Source organism: Diceros bicornis, chromosome 15, assembly GCF_020826845.1.
Source record: "Diceros bicornis minor isolate mBicDic1 chromosome 15, mDicBic1.mat.cur, whole genome shotgun sequence".
NCBI classification, from domain to species: Eukaryota; Metazoa; Chordata; class Mammalia; order Perissodactyla; family Rhinocerotidae; genus Diceros; species Diceros bicornis.
In genome coordinates, this window is record NC_080754.1 from 64,823,115 (window position 1) to 64,831,778 (window position 8,664).

Below are 8,664 nucleotides of genomic sequence, written 5' to 3' on the forward strand. Positions count from 1 at the left end.
TAAAATATTTTCTCATCCTTTGCCTTTCTCTTCCTCAATATGTAATTCATAAATATGTGCAGTTGTTTCATTGCTTAACACACATATATAAATCTATTTTTTCTTTTGCCAAGCTGGAGGGTTCCTTTCAATTTTTCCAGTTAGAAAATATAACAGTATCTGTTCTTTCCTGACCCCCTTCACCTGATATGAGAGAGGAAAAGTATGGTGAGTTTATTTTTGCATTTAGTCTATAAAACAGACTTCCATAACCATGGTAGATAAATAAACATATAGGTAGAGGTGGGCACATAGATGAATGCACAGCTGGACACATACAGAAAGAGAAAAATAGAAATAGATTGAAAGATGAATGCATATGTAGATAAAAATATTCATAGTAAGAAAGACATATCTTTATTAAAAATTGAAGACTGTAGGGCATAAATCTAATCATCAGTGTTAGGAATTTGGGGCAATTTGGGATGGCAATCATCCTCGGCACGGCACCTTTGTTCCCAATAGCCAGCCTTTCTCCTCTTTATCCTGACATACTCACCAGTTTAGTATCTTTAGAGGCAGGTCCCTTCTCTTTATTTAACTAGTTTTCAAGAAAGACAACGAGAATGTGCCAGTCCAGGGGTCGTATTTCCTCTCACACTTCACACTCACGCACACACACCTCTAACAGTCACTCTGGGATCTGAGGTGCAAGAGCCCGCCCTTCCCATTTGCTGTTCTTCCCCGCGGGAAATCTCACGTGCTTCTGTGGGACATGCTTGTATTTACTTTATAATGCTGTTTTTCCAAGGAGCTGGTTTTGGTATTGGCAATTTTTTCTTATCTTTTCCTCCTTATTTTGTAATTCTGTATTGTGTTATCTCTTTATTATTTTTTTGTCACATTGCCTCATATATTTTCAATATTTCTATAGAATTTTGCACTTGTAATGAATTTTTTATTCAGTGGAATAGTCGTATATATTAATAATGTAACATCTTTCACAATCTCTTTCCTTCTTGTAACCAGTTGCTGGAAGTAGGTTATACCGTAATTGACTGTCTAATCTTTGTTCTCTCACTAAATTGTATTGTAATGCAGTGAATTATTTATTCTGCTCCTCCAGGACTCAAGTTTGCCATAAACAAATGAGGAAAACAACAGAATTATTCTGTTGGAAGTGAATAAAATAAATCTAAATGGTTCTTAGTGTTTTGCTACACAATAAAAAGCATTATTTAGTATTGAGCATGCAAACATTCTTTCAGATCTTTAAAAAAAGTCTGGCCACAGGGTGTCAGATCCATAAAGGCTGCTCTTTGCTCTAATTATTTTAGATGTGTTATTGCTCATCCATTGCACAGCAAGCCAATCTCTGACACCACGTGTAGTGGAAGAAAGTAGGAATTTTATTGCAAAGTGCTGAGCAAGGAGAACGGGCAGCTAACACTATAATCCCAAACTCCTCGAAAAGCTACAAGTAAGGATTTTTATTTGGAGTTTTAGGTGGGGGAGGGGGAGCACATGGCTAAAGTTTACAATCGGTCATTGTAGCTTCTCTATGCTCCTGCCACATGCTTAGTCAAGTGGGGGCTGCCAGCAAGCAACTCTCTTTCTCTCATCAGCGGTCCTCCTGCTGTTCTGCAAGGCAAGCTCAGAAACTTTGGTTATTTCATTTCCCACGTTAACCTTGTGGGTAAAAGGCAAGTTTCACGCTAATCCAGGGAAACTTTAACTCCTTCATGCTCAATTTCCATACCTACTGTCTTATGATCACTCCTCAATCTTGGGGAATGGGGCCAAAGGCTGCTCTAGCTGCTTCCTGCTGTGCAAGGATGAAGTTCAAGGTCAGAGAAATTGTTCTACTTTTATTTTAAAATATTCTTGGGTACCAAATGGAGGAGAGTGAGGTATGTTCTGCATGACTAATATTTTAGTACTCTGATGAATGGCTTTGGAACAACACAAGTCCACATTTTATAATTACATACATCGATGACCACACATATTAGCAAAATAGACAATCCAAATTTTAGTATCACCTCCATAACAGACCTCAATCCTTGGGGAATCCAGGAGAAGAGAACTGTAAACCAATCAAGGTTAGGGCCTGGAGCCGCAAGTGAAATCTGATGTAGCCAAGTAGCCTGCTGTCTAATAGTCCAACAAGTAAGGTAAGAACCTGGGAGTCATTTATTATTTATCTTTAGGAGACTGTCTTCTATACAGCAGCTTGAGGTCTATCAGAGGTTCACCTAAACATTTGGGGAAGTCAGTGTGGAGAGTATGAAGCCAGCCAAAGTCTGGGTGATCGTGGTTGTGATGCTCTTCTATGGCACGGTTCCTGCTCCCTGTGGCATTTCTTGTATGGTCCCATCCAGTGGGGGATGAAGTTGATTTTCTGGGTGCTTGTGTTTCTAGGATTTTAATAGGACCCAGTCTCCATGACAAAGATGGTGTAGAGGGACATCTGACAGTGTCTAGTTCCTTAATTCAGGTTTTCTCCAGGGCTTTTGGATCATCTGTAGAACATAGAAAGAGTCTGCCAAAGTTAGGCTTATACTGGGTAAGCAAGTAACCAGATATTTAACGAGAAGCATTTCTAGATAAACAAAAAGAAAACAAGGTTAATGGCTAGAGCAAATTACAAACTACTTCCTGAGCCCCGGGGACAGCCAATCCAGATTTCTCGATGTCAGGGTGAAAGCATCTTTTGCAGTTCGAAACATCTCCGATGAGGTCATTGGGTATTCAGGTAAATTTTCTGAGTGGTTTATACAGCAACAAACATGAAGATTGTCTGAGCATGGGCTATCATGGTGTTGTCTCTTAAGTTCACATCAAGTTGTCCGGCTTCAGTTTGCAGATAGAAAACAAAAACCTCCAAGACAATTCACAGAACCTGAATCCAACATCCACGAATGTGTATTATAGTTTCTATTGAAACATAATTTTTTCTCTCTAAAATCTCCCCATTTTAACCAAAGATAGCCAAACTAAGACTCATTGGTTTGCAAAATAAGTCTAGTTTCAATAAACTTGACCCAATTATTTACGTAAGTACAGCAAGAATAGCAATTGACGTTATAGGCTCTTTTAAATCTGCTTTGCTAGAACTTTTCATAAGCAATCTCAGATTGGACTTTAAAGGCCTCTTGAGGCCAGGAAAGCCAAGCCAAGGACTTGTCATCAGACTCTGCCTGCAATGCCTACAGATTTGGGTGAATTCCTCTCTTTTTCAAGGTCCCCAAAATATACTGAGGTATATTTGCACCTGCCAAGGAAGTGACCTTCTTTACTCACCTGGTAAGGTTATTGGGAACCCTGTAAGCAAGGTAACAGGCCAATATTTCCAAGTGGCTTTATTTCACAAACTCAATCTTTGTTTCTTAGCTTTCTGGTCATATCTGAGTCTACATGTTTCTCTTAAATATGACATTCCAGTCAAAGCCTGGGTAATATAACCAGTGTTTTCAATTGTGTCCTGCTATAAGGAGAACAGATTCTTATTGAACCTATGCAACTAACTATATTGCCATGAAAATAAGAATACTCACTCATCAAGAGTTTTCACATTCTGGAAGGATGGCATAGGGAGAAAAAGATAAATGCTTCGATTCTGCTTACAAATTGCAATAAGTCATAGTTTCTTAAGAGAAAAGAGAAAAAGTTTCCCTTAAATCTGGAAAAACAAAACATTAAAAAAATCAGCAATATTTCAAGTGAAAAGTCATAAAAATTATAATCATCCTCATCAATTTATTCAGTCCCAGGTAATCAATTTTTGATCTCTATCTTCTGTTAGCAATTTTATGAGGCCATCAGTTTCTCTGTTAGAGTTCTATAATTTCTTATACAGCTCAGTTTTATAATCAGAAAGTTTATCAGAAACCTGCATTCTAGAGCAGGTGTTAGTCCTTTTCATGACTCTCTCTAAAGATGAAACACATCTGCAAAAACATCAGAATAAAACAACTGTCTACAAATAACAAAACATTCAAAAATGGCAATTGACAAAGACACTTGGCTATTTCTGTGACATATAACACTTTGAAATAATAACCAGAATTATGATTGATAACCAGGACAGATCAGAATTTTAGCAATGCTGTGTAGTTTCTAATTAATTAATGAATTAATTATTTTGTGAGGAAGATTTGCTCTGAACTAACATCTGTTGCCAATCTTCCTCTTTTTTTCTTTTTTATGTGTGCCACCACCACAGCATGGCCGCTAACAGGAATGGTGTAGGTCCATGCCTGGGATCTGAATCCGGGCCACTGAAGTGGAGTGTGCTGAACTTAACCACTAGGCCACCAGGGCTGGCCCCTCAAGCAACTTTTTATATCATGCTTTATGAAGACATCATTTCAGTTTTATGTAATGCTATAGTTTTTTTTTTTTTGGTGAGGAAGATTGGCCATGAGCTAACATCTGTGCCCATCTTCCTCTACTTTATAAGTGAGACACCTGCCACAGCATGGCCTGATGAGCGGTGCATATGTCCATGCCTGGGATCCGAACCTGCGAACCCCAGGCTGTCAAAGTGGAGCGCACGCACTTATCCACTATGCCACTGGGCCAGCCCTGCTATAGTTCTTTATAAACGAGTGAATTTTATATTCTGGGCAAAGGAAGTAGATATTCAGAGTGGACTTCCTTGCAAATATATTGCTGAGAGAATGCTAATGAGTGAGCATTACCTGAGTACCAGAGCTGAGAGGTGAAGGAGGAGCTTTCTTCACACTGGGGACAGTCAAAGGAAGGTACCAGGCCAAATGTGTGGGAGACACAGATTCTCAGGTCACGGATGGTAACGCCAAAAAGAAAAGAAAAAGGAAAAGAAAGAGTAAAGGAGGCGGCTAAAGAATGATTAGTAGATGAATTAGTCAAGGCTCCCCACACCTCCTAGTGGATGCCTTCCCGTTATCTGGGCTGCTAGTTTGGTCAACTCAACACTAAAATATAAGAGCAATTTTATATCACCAAAGCATATATTTTTCTTTTAAAATTGGTATCTCATTCAAATAAGAATATACAAAATTTTCATTCCTGTGATTATATAAACTTGACCAGAGACTATAGTTTTCATGAGTTGATACATGGAAAAACCAGACAGATTCTAGTCCCATAATTTAAATCAATCTAATTATTTTTACCAGACTTCCAAATCTTTCGTTTGCACATCCTCCACAGAGAGTTGGATGAAGCTGACATGGCAGCTTATGATTTTCTATCTCTTTCTAAGCCTTTGCATATGATGTTGCTTTTGCTTGAAATACCTCCCCGACTCCGCCTCCCCCTGCCCCCCCCAGCCCTCAATCTTCTCCATTCTTTCAGATCTAACTCACTTATCACTGCTTCTGGGCTCACGAGCAGAATCAGTCACTCCTCCCTTTTGTTGCTGGTGGGGGCAGGCCAGGGAGGGAGAGAAGGCACTGAAGAGGACTGTGAGGTTTCCAGCTTGGCTTCCACACAGGACGGAGATAAGGAGAATATTTTGACTCACATGGCCCTCAGGAGGAGTGGTAGGAGGTAAAGGCACGTGAAGGCTGAATCTAGAACTTAGATTTTTGAGAGAACCCTATCCTCTTTTCTGTCTGTGGGGTTAACTTTGCTCCAGAGGCTGCAGCCATCCCCACACCAGTGAAAGTGACTGGTCAACCCAAAGGCCTTGTGTCCAGATGATAAAGTCTATTCCTACACCTCAGTCATCCTCGTTTTTCCATCACTCAGTAATTACAAAATAAGTGCAATTGGCTTGACTAGTAATAGGTCAGTGCAGCTAGAATGAGCAAGTTTATTGTGTAGGCAGTAAGCTTTCCTTGTTACACCACTCGCTGGTACAAGCCTTTCCTGATTTAAGGGACTCATCCATTCACTGAAGCAATTTTCAAGCTGGGCCCTGTACTAGTGTTTGAGATACAAAGATGCACAAGGCTCTCAGGAGTGGGTCTGGTGGACATAACTTCAGACTTACAGAAAAGTTGTAAAACTACTACAAAGAATTCCCACACATCCTGTATCTAGAACCCCCAAATGTTAACACTTTATACTTGTTCTCTTCCCCTCTCTGTATACATACATTTGTGTATACGTGTGTGTACACACATTTTTAAACCATTTGAGAGTAAGGTGTTTGCAGGTATGTTGTCCCTTGGCTTCTGAATTTCTCAGTCAATGTGTGTTTTCTAAAATGAAGCATTTTCTCTCGTACAACCACAGTATAATAGTCAAAATCAGGAAATTAGTATTGATAGAGTACAAACTATCTAATCATAGACCTTATTCAGATTTTTTCAACTGTCCCACTAATGTCCCTTATAGCTAAAGAAATCCTGGATCCTGTGTTGCATTCAGTGGTCATGTCTGTCTGGTCTGCTGTCATCAGGAACAGTTCCTTAGTCTTCTATGACACTGACTTTTTTGAGGAATTTTGTAGAATGTCCCTCAACTTGGGTTTGTCTGATGTTTCCTCGTGATTAGATTTAGGCATGAACTTTTGGCGGGTATACCAGAGGGGTGCGTTCATCTCAGAGCATAATATCAGGAGGCACGTGATGTCAGTTTGTCTCAATACTGGTTAATATTGATTTGATCACTTGGTTAAGGTGGTGCATGCCAGGTTTCTGCACTTTTTTCTCTTTATCGTTAATAATGTCTTGTGAAGAGATACTTTGAGACTACGTATATTATCTTATCACTCTGCAAACTTTCACCATTAATTTCAGGAACTACTGATGATTCTTGCCTGCATCAATCCCTATGACGGTTGCCACATGGTGACACTGTACTTCATCACACCTTCTACATCTACGAGTTGGCTTTCTGCTGTGAGGAAGAGCGTTCCCTTCTCCTGAACTTGTTTGTTTAGTATTTATCCCAGGTCCCAGGCAAGAATGCGCCCTATCTCCACCGCTGTCTAACATTGAACAGGAGGTGTCAGCTACTGCAATTAGACAGATGATGTCCAACGTTCCTGCCTCCCAAATGCACCTACCTCTAAACTCCGTAATTCCCAAAAGCGCTATAGAGGATCAGCAGCCTGCTCTGCTTGGTGAGACTGTGCCTACTCGTATAGCTCTCCCTTACTAGAGTACACAATAAATCCAGTACGTCTTTTTCAGTTCAGATATTGGATGGTTGTCTCATCATCCTTTGCCAAAACTAACTAAAAAGATCTAAACCTGAAAAGGTCATTCTGACTGCTGTGTGGGCAACACATCATAGAAATGTGACAGTGGAAGTAGGGAACCCAGGTAAGGCTGTTGAAAATCTTGTGGGGGAAGCAAACATTGGAGTTACGAAAAAAATAGACACATGTACACTAAAAAACTATATGGAAAAATATACCATAAACATAGTCAAAAGAAATATTTGCAACTCACACCACGGACAAAGAACTAATTTCATTAATAAGGGAAAGAAAATGATTCATCTGAAAAAATGAGCAAAGGATATGAAGAGAATTCCTAGAAAATATAAGTGGCTATTAATTGTGTAAAGAGGTTCAACTTCACTCAGTATAATGGAAACGCAAATTGAGACTATGATAGCCATTTTTCATGTATTAAATTTGTGAAGACCAAAAATCTGATAACAAGCTTGACTAGGGATGGTGTGGGAAACAGGTTATTCCCTACAGCTGGTGGGAGTGTAAATTGGTACAATTTTTAATGACAACAATTTGACACTACCTAACACAATTTTAAAAGTATACCTATTTGACCCAGCAATTCAACTTTTAGGAATTTCTCCTATAGGTAAAGTCAACATGTGTGAAACAACCATTGTCGTGCTCAGTATAGCAGTTTGCAGTGCTCAGTATAGTAGTTTGCAAACAACTTAAATGTCCACCAATAGGGGACTCGCTAAATAAATACACCCGCACAACAGAATCCTTTGCATCTGCTAAAGAAAATGAACACAATCTCTAGGCTACATTGTTGGGCTGAAAGGAAAAAAACTGTGATAACCCTGGAAGGATACAGGAGAATCTAGAACGGTGATTACTTCCCAAGAGTACTGGCGATAGGGAAGCAGAAAAGACTTGCTTTGAGCTCTATTCTCTTTGGTATTGTTTGAATGTCATATCAGGTGTATTTCTCATTAAAAATAAGCAAAATAAAAAAATGTAAAGGTCTGTTGCAGTTGTGCAGGTGATATCAGTCTGTTAAGCTCAGCAGTGGTGGAGAGCATGCACGGATTCAGATGTTTTGGAGGAAAGTTGACAAGACAACTCCAAAGGTGTAGTAGACGTGGGAGACAGATAAGCATGCCATCAAGGATGAGTGCTGGCCCGCGGCTATAACTGATGGAGAGCTGTGCCGTTTACTCCACTGGAGAGACTTAGGGAGGCACAGGTTCAGCATGTGTGAGACAACGCAAGGATTGTTTGGATATGTGAGATTTGAGATGCCTATTAGTCTTCCGTGTGGAGATGTCTAATACGCAGTTGGAATAGGAGTCCTATCGCTCAAGAAAGGAGTCTGGAATGGAGGTATTTTGGAGGCATCAGCATATAAATCAGCTCTGATAAACAGAAATAGAATGCAAGCCATATATGTAATTTAAAATTTTCTAGCAGCCACATTAAAAAGTAAAATCAGATGAAATTAATTTTAATATATTCTATTTGACCCAATATATGTAAATATTATCATTTTAAGTAATGAGTACAAAAAT

At 39.4% G+C, this 8,664-nt stretch overlaps 1 long non-coding RNA gene across 1 annotated transcript; it reads right to left on the minus strand.

Annotated features, from left to right (window-relative positions):
• Window positions 1–230: 230 nt before the first annotated feature.
• LOC131415020 (uncharacterized) lies at window positions 231–5,238 on the minus strand. Its single transcript, XR_009222301.1, has 3 exons — window positions 4,683–5,238; window positions 3,537–3,661; window positions 231–2,501 (listed from the first exon to the last, which is right to left on the minus strand). It is a non-coding gene; the product is annotated as an uncharacterized LOC131415020 (long non-coding RNA).
• Between the last annotated feature and the right edge of the window lie 3,426 nt (window positions 5,239–8,664).